Source organism: Rosa chinensis, chromosome 2 (genome assembly GCF_002994745.2).
Source record: "Rosa chinensis cultivar Old Blush chromosome 2, RchiOBHm-V2, whole genome shotgun sequence".
Lineage (NCBI taxonomy): Eukaryota > Viridiplantae > Streptophyta > Magnoliopsida > Rosales > Rosaceae > Rosa > Rosa chinensis.
Window position 1 is genome coordinate 66,255,069 of NC_037089.1, and position 20,996 is coordinate 66,276,064.

At 39.5% G+C, this 20,996-nt stretch overlaps 1 pseudogene; it reads right to left on the reverse strand.

The window, feature by feature from the left end:
- Positions 1 to 61: 61 nt before the first annotated feature.
- On the reverse strand, positions 62 to 20,593 carry LOC112184792 (annotated as a pseudogene).
- Between the last annotated feature and the right edge of the window lie 403 nt (positions 20,594 to 20,996).

Below are 20,996 nucleotides of genomic sequence, written 5' to 3' on the forward strand. Positions count from 1 at the left end.
TATAAAGTCTGATACTAAATTTTCTGGAAATCAAACTTCAAACATGTTTAGCCAATTCCTCTCAGATCTCATCAATCTCCTTGCCTGTGTAGACCAGATTTGACCTATTTTCCCACTGCAACAAGGGAAACACAGAATGCAGTAAATTAAATATGGAAGGGCATGGGGCATGCACTATATCATTAAACAATAAAGTCGATATGAATGCAGTTGATCAGTCCTATCTTGATACCAAACTCCAAGTTCGATCTTGTCCTCTACAATATCTTTCATGTAACGCATATAGAGCAAGTTGGTGGACATAATAAAGCAGATTTTCAGCCATTAAGGTGACCAGTTCTTTCATGAAGCTAGGGTATAAGACCAATGCTTGTAAGGAAAAGCTCGACCCCTCTAATCATACTTGTAAGTATTTGCTTACTATATATTTGAGAACATTTGGTCGATCCACCAATGCTTCTTTTCTTTAAGCTGGGCAGAAGACTTCTGAAGACAAAATCAAAAACATGAGGAAAGATACAAGTTAACACCCGAAAGAATCTTTCTAGTAATCACACCATACACTCAAATGTCAAAAATAACCTTTCTCAATCTATACAATCTTCTACCCTGAAGCGCAAATAAGCATCGTACTGTAGGAGACGGAAAAAGCATTGCATAAAATGGCAGTCCAATGAGGAGAATCATATGTAATGTGTCAAAATGGAGGCTAATACAATAGAGAAGGTCATGAAGCAATCTAGAAACTAACAACTACTTGACTGCACTAAGTGATCAATTTTGTTTATATATATATTAAGTTTACAAGATAGGGTATTACCCATGGAAGCTTCCCAGCAGTTTCAAAAGCAGAATACTTGTTGATGGTAAGCCTGTGGGACTGGGAGTATGTTAGAAGTAGCAACTTCATGGGTGATGGGTTACCTCCAATCAACTGTTGGGATTGGATTAGCTCTCCAGGGAATAAAATATGTCTTGCTCCTACAAAGAAACAAATAGTGAGACTTAAAAGTTAAAACCAAGTTTCAGCTCATCCTCGAGATCATGCATACCTACATGCCCTCTGGAAATATATAACCTAATACTAATATCTTCAGCTTTTAATCACTCAAATTCAGAATGAATAGGCTTCCACCAAGAGACAAATAGGCCATCTAACTAAACCTTTTGTGTCCACCAAATCATGGCATCATCAACTCCCTCACAAATAATACGTAATAATAATAAAGCTGTTATTATTTAGAGTCAGATATATGACATCATTTGGTAAGAGCTTTGCAATATAACCTCTATATTCAATAAACACAATGTAAGTAACCAATTTGGCAGTTGCAATAGAATGATTATTTTGATAATCCAATCTCAACAAATATTAACTATAAAATTAAGCACAGAAATCATTTGCAGATTGAATCGAACTTGTTACATATATTAACCAACCAATTCAAGATATAAATAAGTTGCACCAAAGCAGACCATTACATCTCTATGCAACCATGATTTGGAGAAATTACAACAACATAGATAATTTGGTCTTCAGCTTTTTCCTATACTACTGATCCTCAGTTTTGTTACAAGAAATCATAAATCACTGTTAAAGCCAACATGAGCTCAGAATATAAGAGTAAATAACTTAATGACACTCTGAGGACAAAGATAATGGGAGTGGGAGACTAATACCTTTGGATAAGATTTTGTACCCCAAGCCATAGCAGATATCACCTGTAAGAAGAAAATAGTTCAGAGTAGTGTACTAATTTATGTAATGAAATATCTAGGTGAAGTTTGCAGTGTTTGTATACCTGAGCACCACCAGCTTTAAGGATGTGAGTTACACCAGCCTTCTTAGCACAGTAGAGTACTTCTATAGGGGTAAAAACAAAAGGCAATCAGCTCTCAAATTAGAATGTCCTCACGATGCATAGCCCCCATAGTAAAGAATCATACCTTGCATATACTGCCATCCTGACTTGGGGGAGTCACAGGTACAACGGTTTTAGATCCAGCAATCTGAGCAGGCTGGTGGACATAATAAAGCAGATGTTCATTAAATCGTTGTAACCTCATAATTGATCATCCTGATAAACAGGATGACCCACTATGAAAAGAAAAGTTTTAAGAAATACAATCAACTTACAACTGCAAGCACTAGAGCAGTAGAAGGTAAAACTGCAGTTCCTCCTGGAACATAAAAACCTACAGAACCAATACTTCTTGCCACTTGTTTACATTTAACACCCTGAAAAGTTTTGAGATACATCAAGGATTTGTTTACATAGAAGGATTTGGAGTAAATTATAGACTTGCCTTTATATTCTCAACAGTTTTCTCTGCTGACTTCTGGGCAAAATGAAATGCACATACATTGTCATATGCCACGTCAAATGCTTCTTTAATAGATGGATCAAGCTGAAATGCGGAATTAATGATTAGTTTCACCAAATTACAAATATACAATTATATGTTGTAAATGGTAATGACTATTCATGCAATAAGTATTGCTTAATATATGCGATTGACAAACTCGTAATGTATGGGATTGACAGACTCATAATGCATGCGATTGACATACTTGTAATGTGTGATTGATTAGTATAGCTATTATGTATTGCCTTTTGTATACATGATGTAACCCTATATAAACCTCATGGTGAGATGAATACAATACAATCATCCAATTGTCTACAACACGTTATCAGCACGATACTCTAACCCAAGTCCTAGCCAGAAAAAAACCCTAACACTTGAAATTTCTTTCACCAAAAACTGCCGCAAGCTCCTAGCCCTTGCTAGCCATACCGTGAGCTGCTCCTGCAGCCCTTGAGCACCCGTGTGCCTCCTACTGCCCCTGCAGTATGGTAGCACGCCTGCTGCCCCTGCAGCACAGTAGCACGCTCGTTCCTGTGCAGATCAGCCTGTTTGCACGCCCCGAAACGTCTTGATCAGGACTTCAGATCAAAATCCTTCCTTCATCAAAGTTGTTCGTCTCTGCCTCTTCTATCTGACCTCAAAATGTAGCCCTATTAGAGTCTTTTTGAGACATGTACACCATTCGAAGTGGGAGCTGTTCAGAAGCGAATCTGCTCTGAATTTCAACAAGTAAGTTTTAAAGATTAAAGTTCCTGCTTTCTTGTCTTTTAAATTCCTTTATTTTCTGCAGGATTTTTAATATACGAACATGGGTTTGATTATTTAATAAAGCGGAATTGTGGGGATTCACGCTTAACGAACTAAGAGTGTTCGTATGAACTAAGAGTGTTCATAATGCTCGAACTAAGAGCGTCCGTAAGCATCAAATTGTGACCATATTAAATCATTATTGTTTGGTCTAATCCAAAAGAGATTCTTGGAAATTGTTTTCTTGGTAGTATAGCTCGGAAATCTTAGTATTTTAGTTTTCGTGGAAGTTTAGCTCCGAAACTAATATATCTTCTCTTTTTATTTTCAGGATGTCAAATGAACCTAGACTCGACTTTCCCATGCTTGACTCAACAGGCACAGATTACTACAGTTGGGTAACCGATGTTGAGAACCACCTCACTTCAAGGGGAATATTACCCATAATCCAGGCACCTAACCTGGATGGTGTGTTCGTGCGAACACCTACAAAGCATGCTGAACCAGTTATCTTAATGCTACACCTTATGGACAAGGAACTCAAATTGGAGTATATGTCGATCAAGAATGCAAGAGAGCTATGGGTAGCGCTAGAAGAGCGTTTTGGCAATGTCCAAGATTCCCTCCTCCCTGACTTGAAGATTCAATGGAACAATCTGCGCTTTGCTGATTTTAAGTCTGTTGCTGAATATAATTAAGAAGATCTTCGCCTATAGTCCATGTTGAGGTTTTGTGGACAACCTATCACAGAGCAAGAGCTAATTGAGAAAACTCTCTCCACCTTCCCCGTTTCAGCCATTGTGCTATCAAAACAATACCGCACTAAAGTCAATGCTGGACGGATCATGAGGTTTCATCAGCTTATCAATCTCATATCTGTAGCTGAGAAACATGATAACATACTCATGAGGAATTATAATTCAAGGCTCATTGGAACTAAAAGCGTTCATGAGGCAAATTATAATGCACCCAAAAGAGGGCACAAGGAGCGGAACCCTAAGAATAAGGGATATGAGGGACGTATGGGTCTATATAACTGCCCTAACAAGGAAGAAAACCACAGTTTTGGTGCAGATACACGTGGTGGCAATGCCACATGTGGGAGAGGTGGTCGTGGTGGTGGCACCAACCCTCCTAGGGAACGCCCAAACCGTGCACCTCAGTTAAAGGGAGGCAACCACAATGACATGTGTCATCGATGTGGATCAAGTGAGCATTGGTTCAAGCAATGCAAGGCAAGCGAGCAACTAGCTTCAACATACAGGGCATATAGGGACCTGAGGGAGCAAGAAGTGTACCTTGCAAAAGAAGAAGAAAATGGTGGAGACATCCATCTCACCATAAAGGACTTCAAAGCTGACGATGAAGTGCACAAGGATGCCGTAGACTTTGATTAGATTAGTCATTTTATTTTTCCAAGAATTTTTGTAATGGCAATATGCCTTAGTCAATAAATGACAATTGTATTAAACTCTTTCTTATGTGGTGCACCCAATGAAATATGATGTCTAGGAAAGTCATTGAGATTAATGGTACTTAAGAGAGCCTCACTCCACCAACATCTCTCTCTACTTTCCTGGTCATATTTGATTGGAGTTACCAAACTGATAGAGTGACTACAATGTGTCTTAGTTTGATTTTATTTTGGATTAGACTTTTTAGGACCTTGGATGTAATCATTGGTTATCTTTATTTTCAGTATGTTTCCTGCAGAGTTGGAATGCCTTGTTGATAGTGGCACCACAAATACTATATTGTGACATAGGCAACTATTTCTATGGATGACACCTAGTCGATCTTCTGTGACTACAATGGCTGGACCATCACAATTGATTCATGGTCGAGGACCAACTCAATTTATGTTGCCAAATGGCACAAGTATTAATGTCACCGAAGCTCTATATGCTCCTAGGGCTGGAAGGACCCTATTAAGTTTTAAAGATATAAGAGCCAATGGTTTTCATGTGGAAACACATTGTGAGAATGGACAAGAGCTCCTTTGCATCACCTCTAATGACTACAGACATAAACGAGTATTAGAGAAACTTTTGTGTCGATCTAGTGGGTTGTATGCAACCACTATTCAAATTATTGAATCCAACCATGTCATGAGAGATGACTTATGGGATTATGACACATATAGGCTTTGGCATGACCGTTTGGGACACCCAGGTCGTGATATAATGATCCGTATATTAAAGACTTCACACGGACATCCTTTTTTCAAAGCGAAAAGAAGTTAAAACCAAAATTCGATCCAAGGTAGGGCTGGCGCCAAAAGTGGTATTGACGCCACCAATACCTCATTGGTTCCTTTTTCTACTTCTAAAGTCAATTGTGACTTCGTGGCTCAACCGAATACTTCTCTGGTTGCTTCTATAGCCCATCTTTCATTTTACAAAGCCAGCTCTTTAGTAAAATTAGGATCGAGACCATCCTATGCAAAGGACACTAAAGAAAATATTCCACTCTTACAAAGAATCCAAGGTGATATTTGTGGACCTATTCAACCAACTGGCGGACAATTTAGATATTTTATGGTGTTGCTTGATGCATCGACACGATGATCACATGTCATGCTATTGTCCACAAGAAATGCTGCATTTGCTAAACTCCTAGCACAAATCATTAAATTAAGGGCTCACCACCCTGATCATCCCATTAAGTCAATTCGTCTTGACAATTCTGGAGAGTTTACATCAAAAACGTTTGATGACTATTGCATTTCCATTGGGATTGAAGTTGAACACCCTGTTCCTCATGTTCACACCCAAAATGGTCTTGAAAGACTTCAAATGGTCACTAGAGCATTGGTTATGCGCACCAATCTCCCTGTTTCTGCTTGGGGCTATGCAATATTGCATGCAACTATGCTCATTTGTCTGAGGGCTACTGTCACTCAACCCTTTTCTGCGTCCCAGATGGTTACTGGATATGAGCCTAATGTCTCACACTTACGCATATTTGGGTGTACAGTTTATGTGCTAATTGTGCCCCTACAACGCACCAAAATGGGTCCTCAAAGATGATTAGGCATTTATGTTGGATATGACTCTCCAACCATTATCCACTACTTAGAACCCTTGATAGGCAATTTATTTACCGCTAGATTTGCTGATTGTCACTTTGATAAGACAGTCTTCCAATCGTTAGGGGGAGATAGGAACAATAATGTTCAACAGGAACGACAGGAATTGTCGTGGTCTGTCCCCACTTTGTCTCATCTTGATCCCCGAACCGCACAGTCTGAAATTGAAGTGCGGAGAATTCTCGATCTTCAGAACATAGCAGACTTTATGCCTGATGCGTTTTCTGATATCGCTAAAGTGACAAGATCACATATACCTGCTACAAACTTGCCTGCAAGGATTGATGTCCCTAAACATGGGAGGCCCAAAAGTTTGATGGATTTTCGCCCGAGAAAGAAAGCGAGTTTGGCACAGAAAGATCCATTAATCATCGACATAAATAGCCCGTCTCATGAAGATATTCCAGATTATGGTTATGTCCAAGAGACATCATTTGGGGATGCTCCAATGTCAGAACCAATTCCAGGGAATAGGGAGATCTCCATGAATTATACTAGTGTACATGAGACGTTGAATCGAGATTCTATTATCCTTGATGATGTGTTTGCATATTCTATTGCTCAAGGAATTATAGAACACAATGATATCGAACCTCGCTCCGTTGAGGAATGTCAACGAAGAGCAGACTGACCTAAATGGAAAGATGCGATCCAGGTTGAATTAGATTCACTAACAAAGAGATAGGTATTTGGGCCTATAACGCTGATACCCCCAAGTATAAAGCCTGTTGGCCATAAATGGGTCTTTGTTAGAAAGCGTAATGAGAAAAATGAGGTTGTTACATAAAAAGCCCGCCTTGTGGCGCAAGGTTTCTCACAACTCCCTAGAATCGACTATGAGGAGACATATTCTCCCGTAATGGACGTTATAATGTTCCGCTACCTTGTCAGTTTGGTAGTTTCCAAAAAACTTGACATGCAGCTTATGGATGTAGTTACAGTATATCTATATGGATATCTAGATTCAGAGATATATATGAAGGTTCCAGATGGTCTTCAATTACCCAAGTCAAGTGGCTCTAAACCACGGAGCGCTTTTTCAATAAGATTGAGACGCTCACTATATGGATTGAAACAATCCGGACGGATGTAGTATAACCGTCTAAGTGACTACTTGCTTGGGAATGGATATGTCAACAATGAACTATGCCCATGCGTGTTTATAAAGAGGACAAGTTCCGGATTTGCAATTGTAGCAGTTTACGTAGATGACATGAACCTAATTGGAACTCTAGATGAGTTAAAGGAAACTGCTAAGTACTTGAAATCCGAATTTGAGATGAAAGATCTTGGGAAAACACGGTTTTGCCTCGGACTAGAACTCGAGCACTGTAGTGATGGGATTATGATCCATCAGTCAGCATATACTCAAAAATTATTTAGAAGCTTTAATGAAGAAAAAGCAAAGCCTATAAGTACTCCCATGATCGGTGTAGTCTTGAGCCTGAAAAATATCTGTTTCGTCCAAGGGATGAGAACGAAGACTTATTAGAGGCTGAAGTGCCCTATCTAAATGCAATAGGCGCATTATTGTACTTAGCTCAATGCACAAGACTGGACATCTCATTCACAGTGAACTTGTTAGCTCGACACAGTTCTGCGCCAACACGCCGCCATTGGATTGGCATAAAGACAATCTTTCGATACTTGAGAGGTACGATTGATATGGGCTTGTTCTATCCCTACAGAGAGAAAAGAAATAACAAAAGTGTGGGATCGGACTCCACAAGGCAAAAAGCCACCTTCCGTGCTCCTCCTCCCTTCCATCAAAATGAAAATGATGTCTTGATGGGTTTTGCTGATGCAGGGTATCTCTCTGACCCTCACAAAGGTCGCTCCCAAACGGGTTATGTCTTTACCATGGGAAGCACTGCTATATCTTGGAGGTCTACAAAACAGACCCTTGTTGCTACTTCCTTAAATCATACAGAGATTATCGCTCTACATGAAGCCATGCTAGAATGCATGCATATGGCTAAGGTCTGTAGTTAGACACATTTGAGGAATTTGTGGTTTGAAGTCTACCACAGATTAACCTACATGCATTTATGAAGATAATGCAGCTTGTATTGAGGAAATGAAGTTAGGTTTCATCAAGGGCGACAACACCAAGCATATATCGCCTAAGTTCTTTTACAATCAGCAACAACAAACACCTCTAAATATTGATGTGAATCAAATCCGTTCAGAGGATAATGTAGCGAACTTGTTTACCAAGTCGTTACCTAAATCCACCTTCGAGATACATGTGAAGAGCATCGAATTAAGAAAGTTATCCAAACTCCCATAATTGTAGAAATCAGGGGGAGACCTTGACATCAGGAGGAGGTATGATGTCTACATGTTCGATCTCGAAGAGTGAATGACGTGTTGTGCTCTTTTTGCCCTTCAACCAGGGTTATTTTTGTCCCACAAGATTTTTGCTACCTGGCAAGGTTTTTAGTGAGGCAACCATCAAAACGTCATCACCGAGTTTGAGCGGCACAAGGGGGAGTGTGGAAGGATGTCGACTACTCTACATTCACGTGCGTTGTGCTCTTTTTCTCCTTTGACCAAGGTTGTTTTTTCCCACAGAGTTTTTATTACTTGACGAGGTTTTTGATGAGGCAACTTCAAGAGTATAGCAGAGGCAACACTATTGACATGGAATATCCAAGGGGGAGTGTTGTAAATGATAATGACTATTCATGCATTAGGTATTGCTTAATGTATGCGATTGACAGACTCGTAATGTATGCGATTGATAGAGTCGTAATGCATGCGATTGACATACTTGTAATGTGCGATTGATTAGTATAGCTATTCTGTATTGCCTTTTGTATACATGATGTGACCCTATATAAACCTCATGGTGAGACGAATACAATACAATGATCCAATTCTGTACAACATTATATTAGTTGTATTATATAGGCAATCTTGAAAACAATGACAGCTCAATGGGAAGAACACTTGCAGTTGAAGGGAAACAATCAGTTGGATTTACGGCTGCTATTGCAGCCCTTGCTCTCTTCTCTGTGTTTGCCAACTCCCCATTAAGGCTTTCAAAAATGTAGTGTAGTTGATATTCCACGGCCTAGAACTTAATAACACATTGCATTAATATTTCCATTACAGTAAGGCTCTCTGTAACTTAAAATGACATGGAAAAAGTAAGACACCGACTCTTTTATTCCATAACTGCTCAAATGAGTTAAATCTCTTAAATATCAACTTGGCAATTACAGATATAAAATGAAATCAAACTATGAACACCATAAATCTTTTTTTCTTCTTTTTTTTTTTTTTCTAAACAACATCCATTCAACTTTGCAAAACAAAAAATGCCCAGATCCCCAAAAAGGCAAACTTTCTGCAAAATCTACCAAACCAATACCACAATTCATTGCAAGCTCATATGAGCTAATTCCTTAATTCCAAAGAGAACAACTTACAAGGCGTCAATCTAGATCGAGTATGAGATATAGCAACAGATCCAATTTTTTAAATAACATTGTTTTAGAGAGAGGGTCTTACGTACGAGGAGACACATGGACACAGAATCACTGAGTGAGGGTCGGTGCCTGTAAAAGGTCGAACAGAGATGTGAGAGAGACGACAAGACTGAGTGATGGACTTCAGATGGGAAGAGAGACCGAAAGAAGAGTCACTGAGTGGATTGTGCCGCCAGACTGCCGTGCTGCTGACTTCGACGATCGAGGAGACTGAGAGTCCTAGAGAGAGGTCTGGGTTTTCGTCGAAGTGATAACAGCGTTGAGAGATGTACACATGTTGTCTATGTTAGGAATATGAAAGGGTGTTAGTGTAATTTTGTTATGCCTATAAATAGTTTGTTGATGTATTGTTCACAATTAATAGAGAATACACAATGTAGCCCATTCAGTTTTATACGCTTTCTCTCACCCCTTCTCTTCATTTTTCTCATCTTCTTGTTCCTTCGTCTCTGGTTCAATAGATCAGCTTTCAGTCTAAAGAGATTTAAAAAATGTAGATAACAAAAAACGAATTTTATCGTTTGCAGTGTGTCGTCTGAAGGCATTATTAACATAGTGAGATGTACATGTTTGCAAAACACTAATATATACTTGGTGAGAAATAAATATGAGAACGAAAGAATACCTATTTTTCATATCAAAAAATAAAGTTTTTTCAATCTAGTTTCTTGTGTTTAAGATTCTTCTTAATGTAGTCTTCGCCGCGCTCATACTATAACTAAGATTTGTTTTGAGTTCGTAACTTAGTATAGTGTGTTTTGTTTTCTCTTGAAGGCGAGTCTGCTTGACAAGAAAGAATTCAGCTATTGAAGTTGCTTGTAGTTCTTGAAATTCAACACTAGGCATCCAAGACAAGGAGGACCGAGGCTAAGCTTAGCCATGGAACAACAACCATGTCCAATTGCACTTAGAGCTTGGAGATCCTCATAATCTTGTAGGCAGGGAACAAGTGTATACAATACATGTATGTTTATGTAGAATACATGTATCTTATATATAAATTAAACTCCATCTTCAAATGGCCAGTTAAATTATTTTGATTGAAATAGCAATTTTATTAACTCAAAAGCAAATACATCAAACTGGGCAATGCACCTCACCTATTTGAACTTGATCACAAAAATGAAGAGAAAAAGAGAAATAAAAACTACATTCTTTTCCTTTTTATTCGAAAGGGTCCTTGACCCATAAGGACAAAAGTGCTTAAAATCTGTGTATCTCTCTCTCTCTCTCTCTCTCTCTCTCTCTCTCTCTCTCTCTCTCTCTCTCTCTCTCTCTCTCTCTCTCTCTCTCTCTCTCTCTTTTCCTGTATTTCATTGTTTATTTACTACTTTAAATATATTTTTTGTAAATAAAACAAAAAGCAAGGATGTATGTCAAGAGGCTAGTATATACAAATAGATTGTTGTTGAAGGATATCGACATTTAGTGTGCCTCTTCAAACTAGGGTTTAGTTCTAGAGTTGTAATTGGGGAGAAGGTTCTAGATTTCCTAATTATTCGGATTCTATTTCCTTGCATGACAAGATTATGTAATTTGTAAATCCCTATATAAAGGGCTCCTATTATTAATAATAGAATACAAACAATTCTCTCTACAATTCTCGAATCATATTTTCCTTAAACACGATATCAGCACGAGCCATAACCCTAACCCTAAAAGCCAAAACCCTAAAACAAAAACCAGAAAAAAATTTCTTACCAAATCTGCTGCAAGCCCCAGCCCTGTAGCCCCGTGCCTGCTGCCCCCGCAGCCCCTGCACACCATCTGCTAGCCCACGCTAGCGTCTGCTCTCCTACAACCCGCAGCCCTACAACCTGCCCTGCTCCGCTGGCACCATCTGCCTCGCAGCAACCCGTGAGCCTGCCTTCCCCAACCAGCCTCGCAGCCGTGTAGCACCGCAGCCTCGCAGTCCTATAGCCCCTCAGCACTGCAGCCTTGCAGTCCCGCAACCCTGCAGCACAGCAGCCCCGCAGTTCTGCTATTTTGCGCACCTACTGCCACTACAGCATCACTGCAGCCCCTGCTGCCCCTCTCATCCGACACTGTTGCAAGCCTCGCTTCACCATCTCCTCGGTTAGCTTCTCTCCATCACGCCTGCATCAACACGAGCGTGACTCAAGCTCCGAATTTCAACAAATAAGTTTTAAAGATTAAAGCTCCTACTTTCTTGTCTTTTAAATTTCTTTATTTGCTGCAGGATTTTCCATATACGAACATGGGTTCAATTATTTAATAAGCAGAATTGTTGGGATTCACGCTAAAAGAACTAAGAGTGTTCATAATCAAAGAACTAAGAGTGGTCATAATATTCAAACTAAGAGCATTCATAATCAATGGACTAAGAGTGTTCATAATATTCGGACTAAGAGCGTCCGCAAGCATCAAATTGTGACCATATTAAACATCATTGTTTTGGTCTAATCCAAATTTCTTGGAAATCGATTTCTTGGTAGCATTAAGGCTCGGAAATCTTAATATTAGTTTTCGTGGAAGCATTGACTCCGAAACTAATCCGTTCTTGTTTCTCCTTTTTAGATATCAAACTTAAACGAGCTCGATTTTACTCCATTGGATTCTACGGTCATGGGATATTTATTGCCTACAATCCAAGAACCCTGTTCTAAAGGAACAGTTCAAGACTCACAAACTGAGATAGATAATTCCAGGGCACTTACCCTGATGAAGCGCCACATGGAGATGACACTCCAGTTTGAGTACATGAATGAGAATAGCGCTAGAAACCTTTGGGTAGCGCTTCATGAATGTTTTAACAACATTCACAATTTTATGAACTTAGAAGCATGATGGAATTGTCTCTGCTTCTCTAACTTTGACAAAGTTATGGAATATTGTTCGGAAGCTCTCCGCATCAGACATTGATGCATGCCTGTGAAAAACTATCACAGAAGAACAATTGATTGAGAAAACCCTCAATACCTTCCCTGTCTATGCTATGAGGTCCTTTGATTTATTCCGGACTCATGTAAATGCAAGACGGATCACAAATTTCCATAAGCTAATTAGAGCTATGGCATGAGTTGAAAGGCACAACCACGAACTTTGTGAATGAAAAATATGGTAGGCCTCAAGATGGATACCATGAGCACTGTTCAATGGCTAGAAGAAGTCGCCATAGATGATATGATCAACATGCTCATGAAGGTAATCGCCAAAGTTGGCAAATACATGACCAAATGAGTCATGACGTTGAGGGTTGGGGGTTGGACACCATGGCGCCACTTTTGGCCATGGTAACACTATTCCAACACCAATGGTCCTAGGGACCATTTATATTGCGTCAATACGCCTCAATCAATAGAGCATCCTCTACATTATATTTTATGGAGTACTTGATCAATGGTGATCAAGACATCGAGTTCAAAAAGACTTTAAATCTGGCGATGAAGACAAAATGCGGCAGATTTTTATTTCGAATAGTCTTTTATTTTTCCAAAAATTATGCAATGGCAATTATGCCTTATCAATAAATGACAATTTTGTATTAACTCTTTCTCAAGTGGTGCATCCAATGAAGTATGATGTCTAGGAAAGTGATTGAGATTACTGGTACTTAAGAAAGCCTCGCTCCACCGACATCTCTCTCTACTTCCCTGGTCATATTTGTTTGGAGTTACCAAACGGATTGAGTAATACGATTTGTCTACGTTTGATTTTTATTTTGGATTAGACTTTGGTTAAGAAACTTTGATGTAATCATTGGCTACTAATAAAGTGTCGATTCTTTTACTTAATGTCTTGGACATACCTTAATTCGAACTTTATTTGAAAGATATAAAAGCCAATGGTTTTCATGTGGAAACACATTCTGAGAATGGACAAGAGTTCCTTTGCATCATCTCTAATGACTACGGACATAAACGAGTATTAGAGAAACTTATGTGTCGCTCTAGTGGGTTGTATGCAACCATTATTCGAGTCATTGAATCCAACCAAGTCATGAGAGATGGCTTATGGGATTTTGACACATGTAGGTTTTGGCATAAACGTTTGGGACACCCAGGTCATGATATGATGATCCGTGATACTAAAGACTTCACACGGACATCTCTTCTTCAGAACGAAGTGAAGTGAGAATCAAAAGTCGATTCAAAGAGAGCATTGCACCACCGCCGAGCCTTGGGGCACCGCCCCCATGCACCACCAGCCAGCCAACGCCAACGCCGTGATCCCCCTACGGCAAAATCATGGCTTTGACGCCATGTATGGAGACTTGGCTCCTCTCTCTACTTCTCAAAGTAAATTGTGATATTATGGCTCAACCAAAACCTTCATTGGTTGATTATAAGGCCAACCTTTCATTCTGTAAAGCCGGTTTTTTTTTAGGATCAAGACCATCCTATCCAAAGGACACTAAAGAAATAATTCCATTCTTACATACAATCCAAGGGATTTTGTGGATTGATTCAACCAACTTATGGACTGCTTAGATGTTTTATGGTGTTGGTTAATGTGCGGACACGCTGGTCACATGTCGTGTTGTCATCCATTGGTAATGCTGCTTATGATGAACTCCTAACCCAGAACATATGGCTACGGGCTCACTACCCAGATCATCTCATTCAGTCAATTTGACTTGATAATGCTAGAGAGTTTACATCGAAAATTTTCGATGACTATTGTATATCATTGGGTATTGATATCAAGTATCATATTCCCATGTACGCACCTAATTGGTCTCGCAAAAAAACCACCATCAAAAGTCTACGATGGTAGCTCGAACTTTGGTAATGAGCACCAATATTTCCGCTTGGGTTATGCAATATCTCATCCAGCTATGCTAATTCGTCTACGACTCATAGCAGCCACTCAACTTTTATTTTCATTACAGCTAGTGACTGAGTTCGAGTCTAATATCTCGTACTTATGCATATTTGAGTGTGCGGTTTATGTGCCAATTACACCGCCACAGCGCATCAACATGAGTCATTACAACGAATGCATATATATATATATATATACACACACATATATATATATATATATATTTGTGTTAGACATAAGTCTCTAACTATAAGTCCGCTATGTAGAACCCTTGACATGCGATCTCTTTTTCGCTGGATTTGCGAATTGTCACTTTGATGAGACAGTCTTCCCGTCATTAGGGGAGATTAGAATGTCAATGTTCAACAGGAACGATAGGAATTTTCGTGGTCTGTCCCCACTATGTCTCATCTTGATCCCCTAAAAGTGACGAGATCACATATACCTGCTGCAAACATGTCTGCAAGGATTGATGTCCCCACAAGAGGACATAGTGCCACCCAAAGGAGATGGGTACGACACCACTACCATGGATGGTGGTATGGTGACTCCACAAAGGTGGCATAATGGCGTCATAGGCCATGGGTTCCTCTAGAGAGCGTAGGAGACCCATAGGTTCGATGGATTCTTGCCCTAGGAAGAGAACGAGTTTGACACAACTTGATCCATTGATCATTGATACTCAAAATCCGTCTCATGAGAATATTCTGGATTGTGGTTATATCCAAGAGACATTGTTGGGTGACGCCCTCAATGTTAGAACCAATTCCTGAGAATATAGAGATCTCTACGAACTACACTAGTGTACATGAGGACGTGGAATTATTGAGACCAATGACATCGAACCTTACTCCGTTGAAGAATGCCAACGTAGAGAAAATTGGCCTAACTAGAAAGATGCTATCCAGGTTGAATTGGATTCACTAACGAAGATGAAGGATTTCGGACTTGAGATGCCAACACCTCCTAACATAAAACCTATTGACATTAATAGGTCTTCGTTAGATAGTGTGATGAGAAAAGGATATGGTAATCTCGCCTTATGGCGCAAGGCTTCTCACAAAACGCTCTGAAATCTACTACGAGAAGACATATTCTCTAGTAATGGATGTCATTGCACTCCATTACCTTGTCAGTTTGGTAGTTTCCGAATAACTGAACATGCAGCTTACGAATGTGGTCACTACGTATCTCTATGGGGATCTAGATATGAAATATAATGAAGGGTCTTGTGTACTTCATTTACCCAAATCAAGTGGCTCTTGACCACGGAGCGCGTTTGCAATGAGGGTGAAACGCTCACTAAAGTGACTACTTGATTGGGAAGAGATATGATGAACTATGCCCTTGCGTTTTCATGACAAGTTCTGGATTTGCAATTGTCACGGTTTATGTTGATAAACATAATTGGAACCCTTGAGAGTTAAGGGAAACCACTGAACACCTGAAATCCGAGTTTGAGATAAATGACCTTGGGAGAACACGGTTTTTTCTAGATTTAGAACTTGTTTACAGTGTCAATAAATGCTTTGCATTTTGATAAAGTCAAAGATGCACCCCCATGGTCATCTGTAGTCTTGACCCTAAGAGGGATAAGTTTCATCCCAGGGATGATGACGAAGACGTGTTAATTGCCAGAAGAGTCTTACCTAAGTGCAATAGGCGCATTACTGTACTTAACACAATACAAGACCGGACACCTAATTTGTTATGAACTTGTTGGCTAGATGTAGCCCTGCGCCAACGCAACGCCATTGGGCTGGTATAAAGACAATATTTCGTTACTTAAAATGTACGATAGATATGGGCTTGTTCTATCCCTGCAGAGAGAAAAGAATGACAGAAGAATGAGAACGGATCTCATTAGCCCAAGTGGCACCATCCAAGACGCTGTGATCGGCAAAAATCGCCGGCCACCCATCCTCCTCCCTTACATCAAAACGATGATGATGTTTTGATGGATTTTGTTGATGTAGGGTATCTCTCTGACCCTCACAAGGTTCGCTCCCAAATGGGTTATGTCTTTACCATGGGAAGCACCGCGATATCTTGGAGGTCTGCAAAGTAAACCCTTGTTGCTACTTCCTCAAATCATGCAGAGATTATTGCTCTACATAAAGCCGTGCGTGAATGCATATGGCTAAGGTCTGTAATTAGACACATTCGAGCAGCTTGTGGTTTGAAGTCTACCACAGATGAACGTACATGCATTTATGAATTGGGCAAATGAAATTTGATTTCATCCAGGGCAACAACACCAAGCATATATTGCCTAAGTTCTCTTACAATCAGCAACAACAAGCACTTCTAAATATTGAAGTGAATCAAATCCGATCAGAGGATAATGTAGTGGACTTATTCATTAAGTCGTTACCTAAATCCACCTTCGAGAAACATGTGAAGAGCCTTGGATTGAGAAAATTATCTGAACTCCCATGATTGTAGCAATCAGGGGGGGGGGAATGATGTCTACATGATCGATCTTGAAGAGTGAATGACGTGTTGTGCTCTTTTTGTCCTTCGACCAAGGTTATTTTTGTCCCACAGGATTTTTGTTACTTGGCAAGGTTTTTAACGAGGCAACGATTAAAGCATCATTACCAAGTTTGAGCGGCACAAGGGGGAGTGTTGAAGGATATTGACTTTGAGTGTGACTCTTCAAACTAGGGTTTAGTTCTAGAGTTGTAATAGGAGAGAAGGTTCTAGATTTCCTAATTATTCCGATTCTATTTCCTTGTAAGACAAGATTATGTACTTTGTAAATCCCTATATAAAGGGCTCCTATTATCAATAATAGAATACACACAATTCTCTCTACAATTCTCGAATCAAATTTATCCTTAAACAATTGTTCTATTTTAAGTTATTCTTTCTACATCCATTGATCTTCTGCTTGTGAGTCAAGGTTAATTCAAATCCTTTTGCTAAGGCAACTGCTCCAGAGTACGTACGATACTCTCCGCGAGCCCACAATGGGAAAACATTCCTATATCCTCCATAGTGTAACATTGTATTCCTCGTGAAAACTCCCACCAGTTCCTGCAAACCATACCAAAACTAACCATTAGTACTTGTCACTACAAATATATAAGATCATGGGATGGATAGTAATGTACTAAAAGAAGATCATGTCATTTTTCGTTTATGGGAAATTAGTTCCTAGCTACCTGTTGGGGAAAATCACCATCATCCAACTGACCGTTCATCAAGACCCTTGCAGCACGGTGAATAGGAGTTGGATCTCTCTCACCCTGTAACAAATAGAAAAAAGTAGCTATATTGAAAAATCAAACTTTATAAGAGAACTTCGAAGGATCAAATAGCAAGATGGGGCAAGGTTAATTGTTAAGTTGTTTATAGCATGCATGTCCAGACCTGTCGACCGTGAATTAGACCCATTAATCCGAGGGCAGTTTGCACCAGATTTGTACTGTCTTGAGCTGTGTATTTCTATATAAAATACAAAGCAGAAAGATAATGTCATCGGTTGTTATTCATGAAGAGAAACAAGAGAGAGTATCTAAAGATTTGAATTTAGTTATACATACAGTAGTAGAAGAATAGTACCTTGTTCGTGCATGACTTTGTGTTTTTAGCAAAAAGTCAACACCTTTGCGAACTGCCTTGCAATTGTGGTAGGTTCTTCCTGCAGCCTCTAACCCTTTGATTGCAAACCATGTTCCATAGAGAAAGTAGATATACCCCAGTTTCCATACCATGAGCCATCAGCGTATTGTATGCTTTCAATGTAGTTTGCAGCCCTTGTGATGAAGTTGTTGATCTCTTTCCTTCTGTGATTAGGATACAACTTCCTAAACAAAACTAAGGCCTGAATCGAAGATGAAGTGCACTTGACGTAATCATATTCAATGACAAGATCCTCAAAAAATTCGACGGGGTTGAGCCACTGAAAAGGGAAAAAAAATGATGAAAATATAATGTTATGATACTTGGACGATCAAAACATTGAAATTCTTTGTACTGCAAGATTTTCAGTATTTACCTCCAACCATTTAGGAGCTCCAGTTGGCTCTCATGCTGATACACCACCATTTGGACTCTGTAGTGACATTATGACATTGACAGCATCATACATACACTCGGCTTCCATTGGCTCGCCAACAACCTCTGGTGACATCATTGCAAACAGACAGCAGCACTGAAACGAAAAGATTATAAGGTCAGCTATAGATGAGGCTCTCAACTTTCTATTTGAGTTGAGTGAGAGTCTTGAATAAGTAAGCTCAATTACCCTCAATGCTTCTGCAGTGCAATCTGAAACTTGCCATCCATGATCCCGATAAGAGAAAGTCCAGCATCCTTTGGAAATGTGACGGAAATGAGCTAGGTACGTAGTCACCACAAGGATTGATCCTCACCTAAGAGGATTTATTATAGTAAGGATTTCTTATAGTAAACATACCATTAATTAAAATAAAGAATGTCTTTAGAGCTTAAATAGTTAAATATGATGCCTGGGATATCTTTAGGAAGTCGTGTGCTTTCTTAAGTACAGGTCCAAATTCATTATGGAGATTCCCAGCAAGCAAAGCTTGGATTGCAAGAGAACAATCCCAAGTCTGGCTGCCAAAACTCTGAATCTTGATTCCATCTTCACCGCCCCAAATATAATCATCAAGTCTAGGAAGATGCTTCTTAATTAAAAGCTTATTATCCGCTAGGATCCTCAACCCAACAGGCAAGCATCATTAATGGCTGTCCAAATGAAATGGCATCCATTATTAGATCATTAGAATTAACCAGCAGGAACATATACACCCAATCACCCATGACTAGGCCAGTTCACACCTTTTCGATACATCCAATGGTAATGTAGCGACTGTTCTCATCTTCATAATGGATTTGGTCAATGGTAAATTGAATAGCATTGTCTCTGATCTTCTTAAAGGGCCACCAAGCAAGAATAGGCTCACAAACATGGTAAAGAGTGTCCCACACAAAACGTTGTACCCTTCCCTGAGGATAGTAGTTATCTTCCTGCATTAATCAAATAATATGTATACCAGTCAGTTTAAGCTTGCATAATGGTATGGACTAAGCCACCAAAATATAGACTCGCCTTTGTACAATGATGGCACACTTTACTCCACTTAATTTCACTGTAAGGTTCACAGTAAATTTCTTGTCCCAATTGTTCAACCAGATGAGTGATTAGGCCAACAAATCTTTTTCCATAAAAGTAGGATATGGGTAGGTAAGTTAACCTACAGTAGCACAACATCTTTGCTGCAATGCACATGTGAAGTGGTACTAATAAGAAACAGAAAGTACTGAATAAAATTTTGCAGACTAATTAATTATATTTGTTTTTACATGGATAAAAAGGAAGCAGAGTGGGGTAAGTCCAGAACTCCGGGGGTATAGGGTTACTTCCTTCCCAATCATAAACACCAAGTATCTGTAACGCAACAAGTAAACTCAGCCAACGATATCATGCATGACACAAATCCAGCATAAAAGCTAGCTAGCTTTCGAGTATTTCATACCGCCATCCAGGTCTTTCCCCATGAAGCAGAATATTTTGCATCACCACCGTCAAGAATCCATTTCCGGGCCCTTGCACATGCATTATCTCGACCACCCTCAGTGCCTTCTCCAAGAATACGCATCATACAGTAGTTGAGACATGTGGTGAACATCATACTAGGCCCTTGCTATGTGCAATCCCCACCCACCATCTTCATTCTGATGATTGTACGAGTAGCGCTAGATTTCATTCTTATGCTCAGCAGAGAAAACAACATTGAGATATCCCATTGTGTATAAACTCATTACCTGCATATGAAGAACAAGGATCATAATCAGTCAGCTGTGAAATAAATTTTCACCAGAGACCCAACTTTTACTGTCATCTACTCATTTTTTTACAGTAAAAATCTATCGACTTTTTTTGCACGCTTACCAAGGGAGGACAGAAAAAATTTACACCAGCATTTTCAGTAGGCCAATGACCATGGGGTGATTGCAAGGCATTCCAGAAGGTAGCATTCCTCCTATAGGTAGCTGTGGCCTGATCAAATGTAATGTCATCACCTTCCCCAATTCTTACTGGAGGAATTTCTTGCTTGAAGTTTCTCTCTCTTAGCATCTGCAATTGTTCAGACAAATTTATTTAGTACATGTACTTTTCAACAAAGTGATGTCCTCGCCAACTTGTCAACTCTTTCAATCTTTGATCTACAAGTTTTTCGTAAAATTAAACACATGGCCCGGAAACCATTCTTCCTCTCCCTCCCTCTACCTCGGACTTCGTAAAACTCACCATGCACCCAAGCTAATTAGCTTGAACTAACTCAAAAAACTATATATCTCTAGGTTGAGCTGAACTTGAGCTCGATTGAAAAGATACAAATTAAGCATCAGCAAAGTGAGTTAAACTGATTTGCACACATCCACAATCAATAAAGTATAATCAAGGTCCAAAATATCAAGTCTCAAGGATATATCGATGGTTAATAAAACGGAAATTTCAATGGAAATATCAATCGATA